The sequence below is a fragment of the Botryllus schlosseri genome, chromosome 1, assembly GCF_051294905.1.
Source record: "Botryllus schlosseri isolate E-star chromosome 1, Bs_hap1, whole genome shotgun sequence".
Classification (NCBI taxonomy): domain Eukaryota; kingdom Metazoa; phylum Chordata; class Ascidiacea; order Stolidobranchia; family Styelidae; genus Botryllus; species Botryllus schlosseri.
Window position 1 is genome coordinate 5,149,995 of NC_137236.1, and position 24,601 is coordinate 5,174,595.

The 24,601-nt window shown below is 38.1% G+C and overlaps 4 protein-coding genes across 7 annotated transcripts in view; all 4 read right to left on the reverse strand.

Moving 5' to 3' along the window:
• Positions 1 to 24,601, reverse strand: part of LOC145436146 (serine/threonine-protein kinase PLK1-like) — a 992,061-nt gene that overhangs the window by 805,343 nt on the left and 162,117 nt on the right. The gene's annotated exons all lie outside the window — the stretch shown is intronic.
• The window catches only part of LOC145443015 (uncharacterized), a 290,638-nt gene that overhangs the window by 176,095 nt on the left and 89,942 nt on the right, over positions 1 to 24,601 (reverse strand). The window lies entirely within an intron of this gene.
• LOC145441575 (uncharacterized) overlaps positions 1 to 24,601 on the reverse strand; it is a 232,529-nt gene that overhangs the window by 29,766 nt on the left and 178,162 nt on the right. The gene's annotated exons all lie outside the window — the stretch shown is intronic.
• The window catches only part of LOC145436771 (uncharacterized), a 355,402-nt gene continuing 339,416 nt past the window's right edge, over positions 8,616 to 24,601 (reverse strand). The window contains exon 3 of the mRNA XM_080314075.1: positions 8,616 to 8,694. The gene's annotated coding sequence lies outside the window, so the exon portion shown is untranslated. The remainder of the gene's footprint in view (positions 8,695 to 24,601) is intronic.

A 24,601-nucleotide genomic window follows, 5' to 3' on the forward strand; every position in this document is an offset into this window, starting at 1 on the left:
CACACCAGAATGGATGATGCGGAAAGTACCAATATGGACCTTTTATGCGACCGTGAGTAAGATCATGGCAGTTTTACATCACATTAAAGATCATTCCGTATTTTACGACCATGTCTATTTCTTGCACTTTGTGTTGGTCGATCAAAACTTCAAAGAAATGTCATTTTCACTAATATGCGGAGCTGTGTACTACATGTAAAGTATGCTGTGATACGTCTAATCGAGGTTTACAACTTTCCACACTGAGAAATAGGTTCGTAATATAATTTCCATCGGTAATTCACCTGTCAGTTAAGTTCAAGTTATTGTTGATCATCATTGCTTATGTGGAAGGAGCGTATCATTTCAGTACTCAAAAAATCATCTCTCACTTGGCCTACTGAGTTCGAATTATTAGAATATAAACTCGGTCAGGATTTAAGGACTCAAATCATGACGCCATGTCATCATAGTTGCGTCGCTAGAAAATTTTTATATATTTTAAAACTAGATTAGAATTGCAATTACAGCTGCACATTTCCAAATTAGATTAGAATTACTTGGTTCGGAAGAATCCGTGAAATCCAACGGCGTGTTTGCAATACAAATTGCAGTGAAGACTGATCTCAAGGCACATTTTGCGTTTCTCATGCTCATTGAAGAACAGTGCCTGAAATTCAGATTTAGATTTTAAAGTGAGTTAGTAGTTCTACTTCTTATTCCAGTTGTTAGTTTAAAAAATAAGTAGTCCTACTTATAGTAGTCATTTTGAATGTCCAATAGTTTGAACAAGTCTGCTGAAATTCAGATGAAATTTGCATTGTATTGAAATAGGGTTTTCTGTGGCATGTTTGGAAAAGAATCAGTACTAACGATGCTATTCATTCCTTTGAATACGACTGCACTTTAATGCAGACTCCGAATAAAACGGGCTAGTAAAACCAATCAAAAATGTCATTCTACATGAGAAGTTCAATATGTGGCCATAGGTGAAATGAGTTTTGATTGTTTTGAAACGTGACTAGAAGCTGAATTGAACAATCAGGAGGAGCATGACCACTTCATGAATGTCAAGAGGACGTTTATTTTATAAGGTATAATGATAGCCCCCGTTCATGCAATAATATCGAGTCTATATTACAGTTTGAAAGATATCGACCATTAGATGTAAAAAAATACCTGTAAATTTTGTGGCGCCACAACATGGTATCAGGCAGTCGGAAAGCTGTCATCTGTGATCGCTACCCGGAAATATTCATCAATTTCTTTTCGCTTAGTAGTGGTAAAAATAGTCATCATAGTTGGTACTCGACTATAGAAGTAACATTGTAATGTCTGCTCAAGTACAAGCTGAAGTAGCAACTTCAAAGTAGGAAATAAAGCAAGTACGGTATTCTAGACCTAGTTTTGCCTAAGAAACTGAACTGTCACATAGGAGACACACAAGTAGTCTGAAATCATAACCACTAGACTTACTTGAGCAATTAGTGCAAATATACTGCAAAACCTATTTGAGTACTCTGAAAGGATAGAAGTTCTATTGTTATGACGACGTATGTCGACAAGTGTCCAGATGCATCTTTCTCTTGTTCATTACATGTTCAAAAACATAGGAACAGCGCGCAAAATTGTTCAAATAAATGCTCTGAAGGTTTTGGAAATGTGAATTAAGCTAGATGCCATATTATTTCAATATCAGCCGAATATATCGGGGTTATCGTTGAAGGTGCTACTTATCGGTATTGGCTCAAAATACGATATCCGTCGGGCTCGAGTTGTCATGAGTGAGACTCGAGTACGCGACTCGAAACGTAATACTCGATTCAGAATCGAATCAATCAGGAACTCAAATTTGCTGAGCCCTACGAAAAAATCTTACTGTTCAAACTCTGCAGAGGACGCTTTGGTGACGGCTTCCCGAGAACCTAGACGCCATGGTCAAGCAGATTGTGGGCAGTTTCTGTGAAATGTTGCCGTTGAAGAACCCGGTCGCCAGCACTTTCTTTACAGAGGGTCGTTGAGATGGGTCGCTTGCCAACATTCTAGTAAGAAAATCACAGATAATAATCAAAGCACAGATATCAACTCACATTTTAACATCATTTGGAAATCAATATTTGTGAAATTACAACTATTATACAAATGTAGATTTTGATTTGATATCTTAAACTTATTCCGTGTTTGGATAGGAAGAGATTCAAGGATCAGGATGAGCAGATTTGGAGACTTGGACACCTAGAAAATTTTCAGCTTTATGAAGTTATATTAGGATTAGAATTGCAGTACATCTACAAAGTATTTTCCATATGAGAGTACAATTATAATGATAGCAACACAGCAATCTTCAAATGATATGAAAATGAGAATGATAGCGACATAGTTTTTGTTTCGAATTGGAGTAGAATTAGTATAACAGCTAAAGAGTTTTTCTCCAAATCAGGCAGTTATTAGAATGATGGCTACACATTGGATTACAATTGGAATTACTCAGCTCATGAAAACTTGGACATCGAATGAGGATCAGTTGATATCAAATCAGAGATAATTCTGATAAGCAAAAGAACGTCAAATGTCTGTACATCGAGCTTGGTTAGTTTCGTACGATACAGCTCTTCTGCAGTAGTTTTAGGAAAACCAGAAATTAGATTACAGGCATTCACTCTTACTAGTTTTATTAGACAACTACACAACAATTATTACCTTGATACCTCTGTCGATGATCTTACAATCATGAAGATAAACAACGTTAATCAGAATTGGTTGCATGCGATAACGAGTCTCCGCTTCAGTGATGACGCGTCTTCATTTGTGAACTTCCATCAACGATTGAAAACATAAATTAAAGGTAATCGGATTGACAGGATGAAAACAGAAATATTATTTGTTGGCAACATCTAAATCAGTGGTTGAGATAGCGGGCCTGTAAAATTCAACAACAAAATTTTTGAACCGATGAACTTTCAAATTTAAAACTTCATTTCATGCATTTTTGATATTTGACTTGGTATACGTAGGGCTGGGTGAAATCGAGTGCCTGATTAATTTGATAAAACGAATCGAGTATTAGGCTTTGAGTTGAGTATTCGAGTATCACTTATTATGATGCAATACCAGTATGGATGATTTGTAAAGTTTGTCAATCTGCCAAACATACCAATTTAATTGCACATTGTGACAATGCTGTGAGTTGACCACGACTTCACAGATATGTCATTTCCAGTAACTTGCTTAGCTTTGTGCTACGTGTTTCGTATGCTGTGATCCGACCTATCGAGGTTTATAGCTTTCCACAGTGGAAAATACTATCAAACCATAATTCTCATTGATAAATTCACTCTCACTTCAGCTCAGTTTGTTTGCCGCTTGTGGCCAGGAGCATATTATTCCATTACTTGGGAAAATCGCATACCACTACTCTACTCCGATCATTAGAATGAATATTTGATTCAGAATTGAGTACTCGAATCATTGTGACCAAAGCGATAGCGATCAAAGTTGTGTAACGAAATTTTCAAATCAAAACTAGATTAGAATTAAAATTATATCTATACAGTTTTATTTTTAAAGTAGATGTGAATCATATTCATAGCTACTGTCTCGTGCTTGAAATTAGATTTTTAGCTACATGTTTTTTTTTAAACTAATTAGACTAGAATTACGCAATCCGCAAATGAAATGAACCCAAAATCAGTTTACTTGATATCAATTGGTTGCCCAAGTCTACCAGTAATACACGTTGCAGAGTTGATGCCTTTGCGACCATCATGGTTCCTGAGGCAATACAGTTGTAACAACGAAATGCTTTTACCCTTCTTTTGCACAACTCGAGAATGATGTCGACAAAATCCGAGATATCCAACGACGTGCTTGAGATTCATACTGCGGTGGGGACTCATCTGTCGACACATTTTGTCTTTCTGATGATCATCCGTGAGCAATCCCTGGAATTCAGATACAGGGTGCTAGTTTTAGTTGCAGATTTTGAAAAGTGAGTAGTTCTAGTTCTATTTGCGAATTTATAGTAATTTCAGTTGCCAATCAACTGGGAAACGCCTGTCTTCATTCGGAGTGAATCATAACATTGTGGATAAACCTTTTTTCCAAATTCGACCAGAATTAGAATGATAGCTACAAATGTCTTTCCAACTTGCATTGGAATTGTAATAACTTACCCTAATTCATCAAAGAAATAGTACGAGAAGCAAGTTCACTTGATAACAATTCCGGGTTTATTCTCGTAAGCACGAGAATAGCAAATGTCCGTAAACCAAGCTTGGCTCGTTTCATACAATACAGTTCTTCTGTAGCATATTTAGGAACAACAGAAATCAGATTGAAATTAAAATGTGGACGTAAAGTCATTGACAAATCAGATTAAAACTAGATTACCAGTATTTGGGGCTCTAGTAAGGATAATTAGACAAGAATTATGTAGCTGTCCAAGTCTGCTAGGAGGTTTAATGAACGTTACAGAGCTGATACAATTGCAACCACCACAGTTTGTGAGACAGTACAGTTGTTACGAGGAATTGTTTTTACCCTTCTTTTGCGCAACTCGAGAACGCTGTAGACTAAATCCTCGTCTTGGAAAAAACCGCAAAATCAAACGACTTGCTTGTGATTCCAGCTGCAACAGTGATGATCTCCTGACACATTTTGTCGTTCTGATGACATTTCCTGAAATTGAGATTCGTACAAACAAATACCCAATCTAATTACGTGACGAGCAACTAACTACGTCTTCCTCTGACTAGTCGTATTTCTAATTGTGGACTTGGAAAAGTGAGTAGTTCCAGTTATAGTTGCACATTTTGAAAATCCATTATGGTACTTTGCTGGCCAACCATGTATACCAAGGGTAAATTAAAAAATGCATCAAGTTATAAGTGGGAAGCTTATGGCTAGGACTGGGAACAATGATTCGGATATTGAGCATCAATTCTAATGATGAGAGTCGAGAAGTGAGAGATGTTTTTTTAGTTTTAAAATGATACACTCCTGGCCACCATGTTGAAATCTATCAACGAGAATTATAATTTTGACATGATTTTCCTCTGTGGAAGCCAGGAATTCTCGATTGATCATATCGCATCATACGAGATATGTCGTACAAAACAATACACGTTCGTGGAAATGACATTTCTCTGAAGGAATCAACTCACAGCACTGTCACAAAGTGCAATGAAATAGGCATGGCCGAAAAACTACAAAATTATCTTTATTATGATGTGGAACTGGCATTATAATCTTTGTGGTTGCATAAAAGGTACGTATTTGAATTTTGCACTTCAATCACAATGTTGTTGGCGATGTAATGAATGCTGCTCAAATACTCGACTCAAAGTCGAATTACTGGGGTGCGCGACATTTTCCATCTCTACACCTAAGACCCTTACAACGCCAATGCTGCATCATACTTACATAACACAGCCCAACGACCGGGTGTCCACTTTGAAACTGTGTCCTTACTTTCCTAGAACTTCCAGGGCAATATAGTTGGATGTGCCGCATAATGTAGTCTTTTTTTGGTAGTCAAAGTCGGCTTTGGTAGCTAGGCCAGAATATCTTCATCTTTATATTGTTGTTCAGGAAGAGATTCTTCAGCTGTCAATACAAATGTTGCATTTTGTTACACAAGCATCCAGACTTGTACAAATTACCAGTCTAGTTGGTTGATAGCCAACAAACTACTGCTTCTTTAATTAGATCTAGTTGCAGATTTGAAAAGTTTGGTTGTCGGGCAACCAGAAAACACGTTTTGTATGAATCCTGATAACGTTTTTCTGTTGTGTCATGTTCTTATTTCTTGGTTCATGGCAATTCAGTAATTCACGTACTAGTTAAGTAGTTCGTTGTGGATTCTTAATGTTCGTTAGTTCTAGTTCTAGTCGAAAATTTTGGAAAGTGAGCAAGTCTCGTTTTAGTAATAGTAGCGTATTTCAATAGTCCCGTAGTTTGTACAAGTACGGTACCACTGCAACAAAATGTCATCTCGATATCCGTGTAAATGATCTTACCAGTATGAAGATAAACGACTCCAAGCAAAATCTGTTGCATATCGTAACGAGACTCTGGTTCCGTGATGACGCGCCGTCTTGTGAAGTTCCATCAGCGACTCGCAACAAAAATCAGAGCTTATTGGATTGCCCCATTGAAATCACCAATATTATTTGTTGGGCACATCTGAATCAGAGGTTCTCAATCTGTTTGAGCTCGCGGGTTGGTCATATTCGACGTCTAATTTCGCATACCGGTGAACTTCCAATTAAAAATGACATGTAATGCTGCCTATTTGATAATAGACATGTCCTATGTAGGTATTTGTGAAATGAAGCACCCAAGTGATTTGATTATAATTCCCACTACAGAAGGCTGTAAGAGTCTATGACCTGTGTGTGAGTCATGATCAACCCACAGTATTCTCACAAAGTGTAATGAAATAGGTGTGGTCGAAAAAATACAAAATTATCATGATTGTGATGTGCAAGAATGCAACTGGCGTTAAATTGTTTGCGGTTACATACTTTAACTTTCTCCACCTTTCATACTGCTATGACGTCATTATAGATGGTACTCGAGTTCTTGACTCGAAGTCCAATACTCAATCTAGAATCGAGTCACCCAGGTACTCGATTTTGCCCAGTTGTAACCATATTATAGAATTTTTAAAATCTCACCGTTGCAACTTGGCTCAACGTTGCAGTTGACATTCCGATAATCAGGCAAGCAGGTGGTCGGTAGTTGTTGTGGAATGTAGCCGTGGAAAACTCACTGGACAGTGATTGCCTCGCGGTGGGTCGTTGTGATCGGTCAACAGAAAATACACTGGGAAAAATCATGGTAGAAAATTCAGAGTTGGAAATGTGTCACCATGTTCGAGTCGTAAGTCATATAGAGTTATTGATCATTTTGAATTAGGTCAAGTTTTCGATTTTCCAAGGCAGGTTACTCGGTTTTTGAATGTGACTCGAGTCAAGTTAAGTCACCTGATATCTTAAGGAGACTTCAGTCAGCTAAAGTCACTCATTTTTAAAGGTTACTAGAGTTAAGTAACACGCTTGAAAAAGTCCCAACACTGCGGATGCAGAACACATTTGAAAAAGGCAAACTCCCAACTCCACGTCACAGATATAACATACATTTTGATAAGATCGCAAGCTGTGATTGATATATTATGTGGAATAATATTTTCATTCTTCACGATTTTAAAGGCTTCCTGCAACGTCATGACTCCAAACGGTACCTTACGGACCAACAATGTCAAACCACGATAGAGAAAACATGAATCAAGTTACTTTGTTTGATGTTGATGAGGGTGGGAACAATGATTCAAGTTAAGTAGTAAAATAATTATTTTCGAGTTCTAAAACGATACGTTTCTTGCCACCAACATTAATTTTTCATAGAGAATTATAGTTTGAATACAATTTTCCACCGTGGAAGGCTGTAAACCTTGATCAGTTATATCACAGCATACGGAATAGGTAGTATGAAGGTAAAGTGCTAGTGGAAATAACATTTTTGTGAAGTCAGGATCAACCAACAACATTGTCACAGTGCAATGAAATAGGTACGGCTAAAAAATAACAAATATTTTTTCAACTTTCACATCTTTCATACTGGTTTGGCGTCAGAATGATTTATACTCGAATACTCGAGTCAAAGTCTAATACTCTATTCAAAAATAAAATCATGTATTCGATTTTGCCCACCTCTACAGCTAAGGCCCTTGTGACCCCCATTTAGTAAGTCCCAAGTTAATGCTGCATCATACTCACGAAACACATCCCATCGACCAGGTGTCCAATTCATGACTTTTTTCCATTCTTGCCGAGAACTTCTGGGTCAAAATAGTTGGGTGTAGCTGAAGAACTATTCTTTGTTTGGCTGTCTATGTCGACTTTGGTAGTTAGGCCGAAATCTCCTATCTTCATCTCCATTTTATTGCTCAGGAATATATTCCCAAGCTGTCAAGATAAATCCAGTTACACAACTATATAGACTTGTACGAACTACCAATCTATTTGGTTGATGGTCAACTAAGTAGGCCTACTAGTTTTGTAGGTAATTCTAGTTCTAGATAGGCATATAAAAAAGTTTACGAACAACTAGTTGACACAAGTCGTGATATCGGTGTTATGTGGTTTGATGTTCTTTCAGTCGCAGCCATTGCTAGCTCAGAGTCACCACTATTAACAGTCGTGTAGCCTTAGGGAAGGTTATGGGTCGACACCTTCTCATTTACACTAGAAACCCGTCCTTCTGAAAGGCTGATGATCTCTGATATTTCTTAGCCCGTTGCGATTCAGTTATTCATATGTTTAATTATTATCAGTTAGCCGTGTATTTAGTTACGTTAGTGGCAGATATTTAACAGTCGTTAGTTCGAGTTGTTGCAATGTAAATAGTCTAGCTGTAGCTACGTATTTTGAAAATCGAGTACTTGTAGTTCTAATTCTAATTCTGAATTATGGAAAGCAAGTAGTTCTGGTTGTAGTTGTGAATTCATAAAAGTGAGTAGTTGTAGTTTGGGTTTCGTAATGAAAATCCATTGGTTTGAACAAGTCTGGTACCACTGCAAGCAATGTTACCTGCTTATCCCTTTTACTGATCTTAATCGTGAAGATGAACGACTGCAAGCAGAATCTGTTGCATGTAATAACGAAACTCTGGTCCTGTGACGACGCATCTTCTTTTGTAAACTTCCATCAGCGACTATCAACAAAATTCAAAGCTCATGGGAATAATGGAATGAAAACGACAATACTATTTGTGTGGAACATCTAAATCAGTAGTTCACAACCTGTTTGAGTTACTGGTCAACAAAAATTCTGACATAAAACGTAGCAGACAGGGTGACCTTCTAAAATAGAAATTCATTCCATGCTGCTTTTTTGATTTTAGACACGAAACAGAGTGATTCGATTCTAAACCGAGATTTAGGCTTCTAGTCGATCATTACTTATTATCACGTCACAACAGTACGGAAGATGCGGAAAGTTCAAATATGTAACTTTATTGTGACAAAAAACAATATCATGCCTGATCTACATGACATCAAAGATAATTTGTATGTTTTTGCCATACCGGTACCGTACCTATTTCATGCACGATGTGGCAATGATGTGGGTTGATCACAGCTTCACAGATATTTGGAAGGCATTTGCTATATTTAGTTTTATTAGATAACTCCGCTATGATTATTTAGTTACCCAAGTCTGACCATGACAATGTAAAAGTACTTCGTTACTGATCAACTCTGACCTAGTACAATGCAAGCAATATTACCATGATATCTCTGTGAATGATCCTACAGTGATGAAGTTAAACGGGTCCAACCACAATCTGCTACATGAAAGAAAGAGTCTTTGGTTCTGTGATGGAGCGCCATCTTTTGTAAGCTTCCATCAGCGACTGACAATATAAATTTAGGGATTGACAGGGTGAAAATAACAATACCATTTGCTGCAACATCGAAATCAGTGGTTCTCAACCTTTCTGAACTAGCGGGCCAGTAAAATCTGACAGCAATTTTTTGCGCAGATGAACTTTCCAAATTAAAAACTTCGTTTCATGCTGCCTTTTTGATATTTGACTACCTGACTGATTTGAAATTGAATCGAGTAGAATGCTTCGAGTCGAGTATTACTTTTTATGGTTCCATACCAGAATGGTTGAGAAAATTCAAATATGTGGACTACCTTTCACGCTGCTACAAACAATATACTAAAGACAATTTGTCTATTCTCGACCACGCCTATTTCATTACACTATGTTGTTAATGCTGTGATTGATCACGACGTCACAGATATATCATTTCTAATAACGTGCATAACTTTGTACTCCATACTTCATATGCCGTGATACTGCTAATTGAGGTTTACAGCTTTCAACAGTGGAAATAGTATTGAAGCTATAATTCTCATGGATAAATCCACTCCCAGTTAATCTCAGTTTGTTTTTAATCATTTCACCTCTTGTGGCAAGGAGCGTATCATTTCAGTACTATAAAAAGTCGTTTTCACTACCAGACTCTGATTATTATGATTTACTCAATTCAGATTCGAATATTCAATTCATTGTGACATCCCCTAGTGGTCAAAATTGTGCAACTAGAGAATTTTCAGCTGTTAGTAACTAGATTAGAATTACAATAATAGCTAAACACGTTTTTTTTTAAATTTGATTAGAAATTTGATTAGAACAGTGATAACTACACCCTACACAAGTCTTTCCACTTTAAATTATAATTATAATTACTCATTTAATCAAAGAAATTGTACAAAAATACGGTGTCAGTTCATATCACATCAGGGTTTCTTCTCATAAGCACGACAATAGCAAATGTCTGCACATGTGGCTTGGCTCGTTTCATACGATACAACTCTCGCGTAGCATTTTAGGAGCACCAGACATTACATTAAAATTAAACTGTGGACGTACCGTAAACGCATTGACGAATCAGACTCTCACAAGATTACCAATATTTGGCTCCATTTTGGTTGATTAGACAAGAAGTATCTAGTTGTCCAAAGTCTGCTAGTAATGAACATTACAGAGCTGATGCAATTGCGCAACACTTTGAGAGGCATTACAGTTGTTACAAGAAAATGCTTTCACCTTTCTTTTGCACAACTCGAGAACGATGTCGACAAAATGGAAAAATCTGTGAAATATAACGACATGCTCGTGATTGGAACTGCGATGGAGGCTCATCTCTTGACACATTTTCTATTTCTAATGATCATTTCCTGAAACTGAGACTCGTACAAATCACCTATGTAGTTCGGTGACAAGCAACCAACTAAGTCTTTCTCTGACTAATTCTATTTCTAATTGTGGACTTAAAAAATTAAGTACCGTAATTTTCCAAGTATAGTACGCCCCCATGTATAATACGAACTCTTAAAATGGCATGCAAATTCTGGAAAAAGCCTGTGCCCATGTATAGTACGCACCCTGCATTTAAAGTACACGAATAGCTGTGTTTCAGTATACTATGTCGACATGTCGTTCTGTTTTGCGATGTCACTATTCAACAATCATGACATAACCATCGCTAATCATTATGCAATTAACAGCACTGTCTCTAAACCAGAGGCCTCAAACTCAAATGTGCTCGTGGGCCTGTTTCCCAGTTTTGACGACGCCGCGGGCCGCAGCATTTATAGGGGTATTCTATGTCTTTCCAAGTAGGCCATATTTAGTGGGAATGAATTGTCCTATTGAAAGTGAGACGATCAAGCAGACTGACAGTAAACATACATCGTCAAAATGTGATTCACTCTTGTATCAATTTAGACCTGGCACGAAAAGAATCATCACATTTATAACTATTTGAATAGAATTGTTGTCATACTTGATATATATTAATTATAAGCAATGTTCCCTCTAAGCTGCGCATGTGCGCTAATGTACAGTGCTGACACAGTCTCTGCGCACAGAAAATCCAAGTTGCGCACGAAAAATCCGAAGTGATGACCTTTTTTTAGTCGTTACGCACTGTTGTCCAAGGGTCTGCGCAGTGAGTTGGTGAGTGTGCGCAGACTCGTCAAAAATTGAAGGGAACATTGATTATAAGATATAAGCACCATATGGGGAACAAATGTATAATGCCATCATAAACGCTATCGGGTTATAATTTTGCAGCTACTATTAATATTTTGGATTTAACAGATTGATGATAGAGACTGATCTGAAATCAAAATATTTTTAGGTTGGGCATTGTAATTCCGATCCAGGATTTGGGTATACTTCTGATAAGTAGGCTATTAATCTCACGGCCAAATATCTTCAAATATAGGATCAGAAACAAGTAAAAATATACTATAAATATATTATTGAATATGTCCTAGTGAGGGAAATCTCGGAACACCGAACGGCCCATTGTTGTTACATCTTTGGAGCGTACCACTACGGTACTCGGTGGCCTTAATAACATGATTTAGCGACTAAAGATGTAACTAACAGATTGCCAATGGTTGCCATGACCACTGGCTTAATTAGCGAAATACCAAGCTACGACCTTCTGATCTATTACTATTCCCCTGATACGCGATTTGTTTGTTGCGATTAGTTTGTTGCGTACACGGCATTTCGAGTCACTTCGAGTCCAGCCGAGTCATTTTTCTTTTGCCATCGAGTTAGCCCGAGTCTGAGTAATTCTAAGAAAGGTCGCGTCCAAGTCCAACTCACAAATTCCAGTCACGAATCGCCTACGGGTCAGGTTTTGTCATCATGAATTGGAAATGTGGCGAAATAGTAAATCTTCCACTTCATGGTAGCGTTTGTAATCAATGTGATAGTGAAGTTTGATGAATAGTTTCAGGCTATCGCAGCAATTTAAGAGGGTAATTTCACTTTATGTCCTGAAAAGATATATGTGACACTTCTATATTGTCAAATTAATAAAAATCTAAAATGTCGTCGCGGGCCGCACAAAACGCTCTGGCGGGCCGCGTGTTTGAGACCTCTGCTCTAAACGGTGGTAGATAGCAGTCAAAGCCTGCAGTGCTGGCGACGCGATAGTTCAGGCAAGCGACACGACATCTTGAGCACGAGGCCTATTACAGGTGCGATTGCTAATCATTATACAATTAATGGCAATGTCTTGCTACTCGGCCTGAATCATTGGGCCCAGTCCTAGTGATCAAAGCTGTGCAATTGAAAAAATTCATATCTTTCGAACTAGATTAGACTTATACCGATATAGTGTTTTTCCTAACTAAATTAAAATAACAGTTTTCCGAATAAAATTTGAATTAGAATTACTCGATTCACCAAACAGATACAGAAAAAATTTAGTTAAGTGCATATCATATCTGAGTTCATTCTTATAAGCACGAGAATAGCAAATGTCTGTACAGTGTCTTAGAGAGTGCCGTACACCTTGTTTTGCTCGTTTTGCCCGGTACAATTCTCCTGTAACATTTTCAGATACAGCAGATTAGAATTAAAATGTGGGCAAATAAACATTTTACAAATCGTGTTGGAATTAAATCATTGCCATTCGTCTAAGTCTTAGACTCTAAGACCTCCAGAATTATCTAGTTTTCAAAGCCTGTTAGTAATGAGCGTGAAAGAGCTGATGCACTTGCCAACGTATCACAGTCGTATCAAAGAAATACCGTAATTTTCCAAGTATAGTACGCCCCCATGTATAATAAGTACCCCTAAAATCGCATGCAAATTCTGGGGAAAAGCCTGTACCCATGTATAGTACGCACCCTGCATTTCAGTACATGAATAGTTCCGATTTCGTATACGATGTCATTCTGTTTTGCGATGTCACTCTTGAACAATCATTACACAGCGACCGCTAATCATTATACAATTAGCGGGATTGTCTTCAAATGATAGTAGAAAGCAGCCAAAGCCTGCGAGGCGGGCGGCGCGATAGTTCAGGCTAGCGACACGACATCTTGAGCACGAGGAGACCTTTTACAGATGCGATTGCTAATCATTACACAATTAACGGTATTGTCTCTAACCGATAGTAGATAGCAGCCAAACCCTGCGAGGCCGGCGGCGAGTTAGTTTAGGCCAACGAACCGACATCTTGTGCATGATGCCTATTACAGATGCGATTGCGCCTAGGCTAACGGTTATGTCATGCGCAACAAGTCTCTTGGAGATGCGACTTATTACGCAAGCGATTATATCTTGCGCACATGGCCTCTTGTATAAATTGGCCACACGGCCACTGTATGTATAAATTGCATATGCGATTGTTCAGGCCTGTCGTTGACGCGGTGAATTGGCGAGAATTGCCTCACGCGAGTGTCTATTAGCGACCTTATTTAGCTCGCGTACAAATGGCAAACCAACTCAGCAGGGTATCGCGTGCTTTTGCACACGACTCTCGTTAATTAGCAACACGCTTCCCACTAATTACTACGCGCGATGGCGGGAAGTGATGCGCGATTGGAAACAAACATGAAGATAGGTGTGATTCCAAGTTTTTTATCGAGGGAGATATTTTTCAAGGCTTGTTGTACCCATGTATAATATGCACCCCCCTATTTTAGGGCAAAAATCGTGAAAATCTTGCGGATTATACATTAAAAATTACGGTACTTATACCCTTCTTTTCCACAACTACAGAACGATATGGACAAAATTCATGTCTTTGAAAAATCCATAAAATCGAACGATTTGTTTGTGACTCAACCGCGATGGAGGCTTGTCTATTGACTCATTTTGTCTTTATGGTGCTTATTCACAAGAAGTGCCTGAACACCAAATTATTGATTGCATTTACTGCCTGGCCCGTGATACGTTTGACAATAACATCGTATCGATATCACGCTTTGAAAGATATACCGGTATCGGCCATGGGAGGCAACAAATATCAACAATTTCTGCGTGGCCACAACTTGGTCATAGGAAACAACGCGACTGCTACACTGGAAATATTAATAGATACCTTATATTTTACAAGTGTCCATATACAGCGTTTCTAGTTTATTTCTTGTCCACGTATGACAATGACTGTGAAGGGATTATATCCTGAAAATGTGGTTAAATCTTCGAGAATGTCGATGCTATCAGTGAAGGTGCTTGGTATCAGTTTCATTAGTATTGGCTCAAAAACCCGAAATCGAGTTTGCTCTAGTTATAAAAAGCATGTAGAAATGTCAACTTGCAAGTTCTTGACCATATTTGTTTTCACAAGAGTATTTACAAAATGGTATTATAGCATGTGACAAATATAAACATTCACGCAGATTCTAAAGTGTCGATAAAGACGTCTCACCTTTGCCACATTTTATCAAGTGAAAGCTTGTTTGTTCCGACTCCAGTGAGTTCAAAGCATTTGGCAAATCAGCTTTTGTCAAGAAACGGTCCCCGCGTGTATAGTTCCCAGAGAGTCATCACACATAAATTCGGAGATCTCTTTCGTCGCAAGGTATACTTTTTTAGACATAATCGTGAAATCAAATCAAAATCAATCTGCAGAATGAAATATCGTACATTAACATGCTGGCACCAGACTACTGGATGCTTAAACAGCACAACTAAATCAGAACGAACGACATTTGAAAATCAGTGACTAACGAAAACACATCTCAATGGATTTGATTCCGAAGCACCTCATTCATTACATTTTATCGGAATAAGATTGGCTTTCAACATTTACATTAGTAAAAAATTACTGAAGAATCAGACTGACAGAACTACCACTATACAGGATAAACTGAGCAATTAATAGCTAGCAATGGCTGCAAGATCATCCCACAAATGAAAACCGATCATGACGATATCCAAGAAATGTAGAACGCTTGTTAACAAATGTACATCAATACACAAAAATGTAAAACGATAGGTGTCTCTTTCATATTAACCAGTGTTAATGCAATAGGCTGCATGAGTATCATGATATGTACATGGAAAATATGTGAGCTCATACAGTATGATAGCCAAGAGAGATGTAGTGATACGTTCACTCTTCAGGGCAATCACTTGGCACTGCTAGCATCAAAGCAACGCTGAGATAGCTACTTATGCACGACTCGAATAACCCAGGTACTCGATCATACCCAGCTCCAGACGTGAAATATACCTAATTCGCCATCTTTATGAATTTGCAACTCTTTGAAATTCGATAAGTCACCAAGTATGCAAATACATATGCAAATTGGTGATTGATCAGGTTCTAGGCAAAATGGAGTTTTTCATTGAACTGGAGGTCATTTCGAATACTTCCGACCTTTTTTCACTTGATCCAGACCTTACATGACTTCAAACACAACATGTTAATCCATATGATGCTTGATGTTGGCCGTTTCAGAAAGTTTCACATTCATGATTTTTGATATCAGCATGCAGAACTGTATGAAGCTTGTGGTTAGATTTCTTAATAAAGGCTTTTCCACATACCGTAATTTTCCATGCATAATGCGACAAATTTTGCTGATTGATGCACATTACGCATTGGTAGAAGTTTTGAAAAAATCTCTCTCGAAATAAAACTTGAAATCACACCTTTCTATATGTTTGTTGTCAATCCTGCATCACATTCAGCCACCGTGCCTAGTGACTCGTATTAGAAGTGTTGCGAGCTGCCAATTCGCGAGGAGCGCAGTGCTGCGCACGAGCGCTGGCAATCGTCGCTACTTTAAAGCGTCAGCGACAGGCCTGAACAATTACATCTCCAACAGGACCAGAGCGCAAGATATAATTGCTGGCCGAAATAGACGCACCTCCAACAGGCCTTGCGCCCACGATATAGGCCTGATCGTTGGCCTGGGCAATCGCATCTGTGATAGGGATCGTGTCATGATATCATTGCTGGTATGAACTATCGCGTCGCAAGCCTCGCAGTGGCGTATTATTCATGGGAAATTACGGTATATCACAGTAATGCTTTTCCACACATGTCACATTTATACTTTTTGATGCCAGCATGCATATCCATATGTTCCTTGAGGCGACCCTTCACCGTAAATACTTTCGCACATACATCACAAATATGATTTTTGATGCCAGCATGCATATCCATATGATGCTTGAGGTTACCCGTCTGAGTGAATACTTTACCACATATAACACAGATATGATTATTGATGCCAGCATGCTTATCCATATGCAAATTGAGAGTACCCTTTCGAGTGAATACTTTACCACATATAGCACATGCATGATTTTTGATTTCAGCATGCTTCTCCATATGATGCTTGAGGTTAACCTTCACTGTGAATGCTCTCCCACATATATCACAAACATGATTTTTGATGCCAGCATGCATATCCATATGAACCTTGAGGCTGGCATTCTCAGTGAATGCTTTACCACTTACAGCACATGTATGATTTTTGATTCCAGCGTGCTTATCCATATGCAACTTGAGGGTACCCTTCTGAGTGAATGCTTTACCACATATACCACATATATGATTTTTGATGCCAGCATGCATATCCATATGACGCTTGAGATTATCCTTCTGAGTGAATGCTTTACCACATATAGCACATATATGATTTTTGATGCCAGCATGCATATCCATATGAAGCTTGAGATTATTCTTCTGAGTGAATGCTTTACTACATATAGCACATGTATGATTTTTGATTCCAGCATGCTTATCCATATGACGCTTGAGCGTGCCCTTCTCAGTGAATGCTTTCTCACATATATCACATACATGATTTTTGATGCCAGCATGCATATTCATATGAAGCTTGAGGTGACCCTTCCGAGTGAATGCTTTACCACATATAGCACACGTTTCATTTATGATGCCAGCATGCTTGTCCATATGCAACTTGAGGGTACACTTCTGCGTGAATGCTTTACCACATATAGTACATTTATGATTTTTGATGCCAGCATGCATATCTGTATGAAGCTTGAGGTGTCCCTTCTCAGTGAATGCTTTACCACAGACAGCACATATATGATTTTTGATGCCAGCATGAATATTCATATGACGCTTGAGGGTATTCTTCCGAGTGAATGATTTACCACATACATCACATTCAACATTGTTGATGCCAGCATGCATATCTATAAAATGCTTGAGGTAACTATTCCCAGTAAATGCTTTCCAGTTTCCAATATATATCGAAATGGCGTTATTTCAAGTCATGAACAATAGTCAATACTGGATCCACAGATTGCTTTTCTTTATGACACTAAAGAAAAGACCCCCAGATTTTCAGCAGTTCAGCATATAAACTTAGTTCAATTATAGTATGGCCACATCTGCAATGCATGAAAGTGTAGAACTAATTTAAACAAGGATTATTATAAGATTGTAGACAGAGAAATCACGATACGGGGATAGAGTACAACATACAAACCTATCAATTACATGGAAATGACTGCAGCAATGAGAGTGTAAAAATCATTATAATACATTGTAATGTACCGGTAGTCTTATTGTTTCATTTTGTCGGACATCATCAATAGAACTATTAGATTGGTACATCAAGTTTCAATCATTTTAGTAACAAATCATTCATAACACGCGAAAAAAACACAACGACAGTAGCGCACTTCGGTGCATGTCTGCAAATGAATTAGAGAAATTTTCATAGAACCACAAAAAAGATATATCTGTGACCATGAACATTGAGCAGCTTCAATGAATATGCCTTGAAGTAGATTGCTCAGTAATAAAGTTCACATTAACAGTGCTACATTTCCTTTTATATAGGTTGAAAAGAAAAATATTCCTGCTAGTTTGTAGCTTGTCTTTCCTGTCAGAAGCACCGCGTCACCACAACGCCTATGGTATGTTATAAGCTAGTCTGGATAAACATTACTGGACGATCAACAATCAAGATGGTCATTGACTCAGTGCATGATCAATTTACAACTGAATTTTTGACGGTGAATTGCGCCCAATTCATAGCCAACCATAGATATAAAATAAACATTCAGGTTTATGACAATTCATATCAGAAAATTACGTATCACTTTTCATTGAACACAGTTTGAAACACGCCAATAACAAATGCATGACAACATGACCATCATTAATCACGGTTCCAAGTGACTACGTCAACATTTATGGCATTCATGAGTGGTTTAGGTTTATCGTTTTGTGGAAGCGTCCATGACCTTTAACCCGACCTTAATTTTACGCCACCACAGCTGCAAAACGAAACCCAATCCTACAATACCCTATCCTTAACCGAACATGAACAACTGGATAATTATAGTTATCTAATTACACTAATTAGAGCAACATGTTGGTACTACAATTCTAATCTAATTTCCGAAATATGTCTGCGCTCTAATCGGCGTTGGGATGACTCGAGTCACGACTTGACTCGAGTCAGACTCTAGTCAACTTTTTCGTATGACTTGACTTGACTCAGCGCTTCAGAAATGTGGATTGGAAAGGAATGGATGTAGTTCATGTTTGTCCTTGATGTTATTGTGGCATATACACCGACTTGTGATATACATGCACACAATGTGCATTTGCCGCTGGACAAGGAAGGTGCAGATATAGCCTTTTCCGGCATTTTAAGTCTTGCACCACCCCTCCATGCCATCCCAGCAATGCATGAGCGCCAAGCAGGGAAGTCATGGATAGCAGTGATACTAATCAGGCCTTTGGTCTGACCCGTCCAGGGATCGAACCCACGACCTACAGATCAAAAACCAGGATGCTTCACCATTACGTTATCTTGTCGGTTCGACTCGTGACTCGGGCAAAATTTACGGGTCAATTTCAAAGGAAAGGAAAGGAAAGGACGTAGTCTATTTTTGTCCTTGATATTTTTGCGGCATATACACCGACTCATGATACACATACACACGATCTGCGCATATGCATACCATGAGTGCATATGCCGCTGGACAAGGAAGTGCAGATCTAGCCTTGACGACTTTCTAAGTCATGCACCACCCCTCCATGCTATCCCAGTAATGCATGAGCGCCAAGCAGGGAAGCCATGGATACCAGTGTTACTAATCAGGTCTTTGGTCTGACCCGGCCGGGAATCGGACCCACGACCTACCGATCAAGAAGCCAGACGCTTAACCATTACGCTATCTTGTCGGTATCAAGTCATCAAATGAACGATGTACCATGGGTATGTTCGGATCGGTCGGAATACGCTGGTGCCACTTGTGAGAACAACTAGTCATTAACCGATTGTAGGTTTCAACGATCCTCTATTGCAGTGGTTCCCAACTTTTATCTACCCACGTACCATTTTGAGGTTTTATACAGTGCTCGCGTACCACCTACATAAGTTACGTGCGGCGAAGACGGTTAAAAATGTTTTCACCGTGTTGAGCTGTCGATGGCAGCAAAACATAAAATAAACTGCTCATACTAAGGCGCAGTATATGATTTCTGTAGTGGATCGATTCGGAATTTGTGTGGTCAAATATACTAAAACGTAATTTGGTTAGGTAAGTCGATCTCTTCGCAGTAAGCTGTCATTGCTGGGATTGCAATTACCCAAGAAAAAGACCTTACCACAAAATCTTCACACTTGTACTACCAACTCCCTTCGATCGAAGGGAATCGACCCATGTACTTCCCGGAATGTTGTGTACCACTGCTCTATTGTTACATCACAAATACATCGACCTATTGACCACAAATGAAATGATCACAGCTTACGTTGTCGTAGTTAGCAGTATAGATTAATCAAATACAGAGATTATGAATCGAGGGTCCAGCAAGCATTTTCAGTGTGTCCGCAAATCCTACAAATTTGCAAAATTGTTGAAGACCAAATTTATATTTCTCAATTAGAGGAATCACGAGGTAGTTTTGCTTCTTAATTGTTCAAACTTCAGGACTGACATAATCATAATGATGGTCTTGGATGAAATATTCTACTAGGGAAACTCATTTTAGAAAACATTAGTCTACTCACTGATACAAAGATATTGCTGTTTAGAGATGAGATGTGTTGTAGGGTTCAAAACAATCTATTTGCAAAAATCCCTTTTCATCTGTGACATAAATAACCGCTATTCCATATTAACTTCAAAATGAGCTGCTAGATAAAAATGAATTGGCTGGACCTTGTGTGTTCTGTTTCTCAATATTGATGCCATATATATCATACCAAAAAATTGTTTTGTGAAGCGCTACAGTCAATTATTACATCCGCCACCAGCTATCATTGTGGAAATTGATTTTTGGCATTCGTTCATGTCAAATCGAAGGTGTGGATTTCCAAGCACGACAACGTGTTCCAAGAAATGCAGCTACAGGATTCGCAACATAAAGTCCACCCAATCTGTACATCAATAATTCAATAGTATGATTTTATTTTTGATGATTTTTATTACTAGCCTACAGTTGATATTTGCGTCATAGTAGATTACGGTTGCACGATATTTGAGGTAAATTTGAACCAAAAATCGGGGCATGTGGTCAGTCTATTACGGTATTCTATGACTACTTACAGTCGAATCACATCGTTTATGTTAAGCTAATTTGAGAAAAAACGATATAGGCTGAGTTAAAGCACGCATCAAAATTGTCAAATGATTGGTTGGTATCGCAGGTCACACAAGCTGGTGACAAGCTGGAAAAAAAAAGGATTGATTGATCAAGTTACAAAGTTGCTCAACTTGACCAGTAAAAACACAATTTCGCAAGGAATAGGAGGGCTATTTTCAGATGTGAAGGATCAAGTTCGGAAACACGTTGTTTCTAAAAATAACAAGCTGTCCGTATGATCTTTACAAGTGGACAAAACTGCCGACGGACTCAAAATCTCATCTACTGGATTTTATTCGCTTCAATAACCATGAGACATTGATTGGTGTTTGAATAATCCCCTCGTGACGGCTGTTACAGTAAGGCTGTTCCGGAAATAACATATCTTAAAACTTTACTCGCATAGTGATGAAATTGTCAGGTTGCCTAACAACGTTAGAAAGCAAGAAAGGTGATTCAGGTGATTCGTTTTACATTAAACAGAACTACTATACCTGTAACAAGGAAAACAAGACATTCAACTAGAATTAAAGTAACGAACCATTGCAAAAATTAGATTAGTATTGGATTGCTGGCATTTTGCTCTAATTAAACTGATGAAACAACCAGAACTATCTCGATGTCCAAGTCTGCTAACAGATATGGACATTTACCAGTTACACTCATTTTCTGTTCGGTCATAGGTCTGGTGATCAGGCAAAATCAAACATCTGTATATCGTTAATGATCGATGGCTGTTACAACACAATGACAATGTTTAAAATCAAAATAATATTAGGGTGATTGCCGTTGAAGAATTTCAGAACAACACAAAATTATTTTATAAATTCAATAAGAATGACTGAATATTTAAAAGCTTCAAAATTAAATTATATTCCACGTCACAAAGAAATACAAAAACATGAAGCTCAGTCTATAATAAATCAGAATTCAGTCCCATAAAATCAAGAATAGGAAATGTCTGTAAACACAGCTTAGTCGATTTCACACAACACGGATCTCTTGTAGCATTTTCAGGAATAGCATAAATTTAATTAGAATTAGAGCACATTAACATTTCACAAATTAGATTTTAATTATATAACTACCGTACCATTTCCCTCTAATTTCTCTAATAACACAGCTGGTAATATCTAGTTGTCCAAGTCTGCTGTAGCGCTAATCAACATAAGGCTGTCACCCACTATCTCCATCTCCTGAGTAGTTGTTTGTAAGTCTCGCTATGAAATTATTTGCATTTCCACTTATCATTTCTACGGGCGTTATCTTGGCAGCATGAAAAATTCCAACCTAATTTTCAAATAGTAATGACCCTCCGAATTAGACAGAAACATGATAAGGAAGTGCTTGCATTTTAAAAAGAGAAAATCACCACATAATAACGGCCCTGTGGATATAAAGCTGTATCAGCTGTATCACCCTGTGGATATAAAGCTCTATCAGAGGTATCACTCTACCTTTATGGGATCGGTGTCTTGTGTTCAAACAATTCTTGATTTTTTATTATTATTTTTTTTCAATTACTTTACTTGGGATGCAAAATAGTCAGGTATCGGAACACAAGGGTATCGTCCTCTACAGTGATTATGCAAACATACAATGTCAGACGTAAACTAGATCATCTCATCACCATCATTGGTTTATGAGCATTATCAGGACGCATTATAGCCAGGGCCGTAACAACACTTGGTCAGCCCCCCCCCCCCTAAAAAAGTTGGTCTTAGGCCCCCTATGGGGTGCTAAACCGACCCCCCAGGCTGTACGCTGTTTATCGCTACATATCATCTACATTGGGTGATATATGAGTGATACAGCTGCTGATACAGCTTTACCCACAGAGTGATACAGCTTTATATCCACAGGGTGATACAGCTGATACAGCTTTATACCCACTGAGTGATGCAGCTTTATATCCACAGGGTGATACAGCTGATACAGCTTTATATCCACAGGGCCCATAATAACCGATTGCTTTACTTCCAACAAATTCGATCACCGATGTATGGCAGTAATAATATAACTCTTAATATCATATCAAGGAGTGTATGATTACAGTACCGTACTTGAAAATCATCTCTTACTACTCAACCTGAATTTTTGCAATTACGGTAATGCGACATTCGAGTACGGTCAAGCAGCTCTATATGCTTCTAACACAAATCCTAATGCGAAATTAACCAAAAACATGAGACAAACATCAATACTTCCAGGGATGAAAGGTTTATACAACAAATTACTCAATTTGAAATTTTTAAAAAATTGCTATGCACATGCTGCAATACCTTCTTTGATATATTCCACACACACTGGGAAATGTTCCTCATGATTACCAACAATCAATGTTCTCTATGAGCACGCCAACATTTATCGTTTTTACGTGAGATTCAAGTGTTTCTTATTTTCATCACTTTTGTCTTCACCTCTTAATCGATACAATTGAGAGTCATTTGACCTGTGAAATGCAATGCACATTTTGAATGTGCGGAAACAATATATCATTTCCAATCGCCAAAACAAAAATGTGACAGTGTCAGAAATTTCATTTGCGTTCGCGTACTATATAGTCATGGTATTTTTTGGAACGCCTATTGGTCGTGATCATGGGGATCACTTCCCAATATGTAAATCCGTACCGAAAAAGTGCTGCAGAATGTCAGATATAACCTTTTCGAAGATATATCTTTATCCAAACTCTATTACAGGCCGTTGTCAAGATATACATGCATTGAAAAAGCACCGTTCTTCGCCAGACTTGTACAAACTACTGGATTTTCAAATTGAGTAACCAAATTCGAATCATTCAATTTTAGACACGCTATAGAAAAAACTCTCGCAAATATAAAACACAACTATAGATTCAATCCCGAACGAATAGATCATCTTTATCTTATTAGAATCGGCTTTCTGCATGAACAATGAACACCGGTGCAAGTTTGAAATGGGATGGGTTTTGACCCTCCTCGAAAACCACCCCATAGCTGCTCAACTGTTACTAGTGATGATTCTGTGCTAGCAATGGCTGCAAGAACATCACCCAATAAAACACTGGCATCACCATTTACGTTAGATGACAACACGTTTTCTACTTATGATTCAAGTTTCAGTATATCGGCAGCTAATTTTCTTTTAAATGCACAACGAGAACTATAACTAGACGCTGTTCAAAATCATGAACTAGAATTATAACTAATTTGACATTAGAACTACAACTAAGAGCTTTTCAGTGATTTTATTTCAAAGTGCATACACAAAAAATAAATTGTATCAGCTTTTAAGATGTTAATCTTATGGTTAAGCATGATGATAAGTGTGGGGTTCAACGTATAGAGTATATCATGGAATACATCAAGTTAGAAATGTTCAGGTTTTCCTTCAAGTAAGCTTATTCACAAGTATATTACGCTCATATATCATTTATATACAGACACTTTTACGTCAAATCGCGCGCGCTTGTGTCTTCCGTTCTTTTTTGCTCACGGGCCCGGTTTTCTCTGTTTGCGTTTATACGTTTTCGGATGATTTCGGTTTGTGCTCCTATTTCTTCAGCATACTCATTTTGTATGTCTAGGGATATTTTCCATCTCCATATTTCGGTTTTGAGATCCATGTATGCTGGTATTATCGTAGAGGCATGTGGCCCGTCATACGCGTTCGTTTTTATCTTCTTAGGCTCGGCATCGATGTGTGTTTGGAGTGCATCCT